General features: G+C 39.0%; 1 protein-coding gene across 1 annotated transcript in view; it reads left to right on the top strand.

Annotated features, from left to right (window-relative positions):
* The window catches only part of LOC115155646 (TGF-beta receptor type-2), a 21,777-nt gene extending 21,376 nt beyond the window's left edge, over window positions 1–401 (top strand). Inside the window, exon 10 of the mRNA XM_029702485.1 lies at window positions 1–401. This exon is cut by the window's left edge and continues 423 nt beyond it. The gene's annotated coding sequence lies outside the window, so the exon portion shown is untranslated.
* Window positions 402–1,238: the final 837 nt, after the last annotated feature.

Genomic DNA, 1,238 nt, shown 5'->3' on the forward strand with positions numbered 1-1,238 from the left:
ACTTATGAACTTGTGACACTGAAGAGTTCTTTCTGCCCCTTGGAAAGTTTTGTGCACAGGATTCAGGGAAGAGAACAAACTAGCATACCACTAATTATCATCCCAACTTAACATGTAAATTTGACCAATAACTAAAAAAGCAGATCAGTTTCCAAATCTGAAGTACATAAATCCTGTAGTGAATGATGACATTTATGCGTCACTAATGGCACCCTGTTCCTTACTAAGTTTGACCAGAGCCCTATTGCTCTGCTATATACAGGGACTAGGGTGCCATTTGGGAGGCAACAATGTTGTTATTTGCTACAGTACAGAAAGCACTATATTTTGTGACAATCTCCATTGGGGTTCCAGCTATTTAAATTGGTCCTCTTTCCTATTGGAGAGAATTTACCTTGCAAGAATGATTCCTTACCACATTCTTTCTTCTTCTCAAATGAACTGTTCCATTGCCTTCTTACAGTGTGTAGCCTCAAAAGCCCCATTTATACCTGCCGCTTACATGTGTTCTTCATCCTGATCTTCTCCAGTCTTGCCAGTTTACACTTACAAGATCTGATCAAAATCAGTTCACAACGAGTCTTTTAATCATCTACACATGTCTAAAAATGTGAACACAATCAAAATGAGTCAAGATTAGGACAAAGGGCGCATGTTAAAACCAGGTATAAAGTGGCTAAAGAGCAGTGTGGTCCTCGTCCTGCCAGTATGCGTCCCAAATGCCACTATAGGCTCTGGTCAAAAGTAGTGCACTATATAGGGATTAGAGTGCCATTTGTGACGCAACCCTAGAGTTATCGCAGAGCTGAGGGGTTTGCATTTTTCTTAACCACAAGCTGCTGCGACTGTGAATGGTGAATGTTATATAGACTAGGGACCACAACACACAAACTAGCATGGAGAAATGCCCTTTTTATGATGAAAGAAAACCAAAGAGCATTTAATGATTCCTTTGAACTAATAGCGGCACACACACACATACACACGTTTGGGGTCACTTAGAAATGTCTTCTTTTTTTTTAAAGAAAAGCAATTTTTTTGTCCATTTAAATAACATCAAATTTATCAGAAATACAGTGTAGACGTTGGTAGTGTTGTAATTGACTATTGTAGCTGTAAACGGCTGATTTTGAATGGAATATCTACATAGGCATACAGAGGCCCATTATCAGCAACCATCACTCCTGTGTTCCAATGGCACATTGTGTTAGCTAATCCAAGTTTATCATTTTAAAAGG

The sequence above is a fragment of the Salmo trutta genome, chromosome 20 (assembly GCF_901001165.1).
Source record: "Salmo trutta chromosome 20, fSalTru1.1, whole genome shotgun sequence".
NCBI classification, from domain to species: Eukaryota; Metazoa; Chordata; class Actinopteri; order Salmoniformes; family Salmonidae; genus Salmo; species Salmo trutta.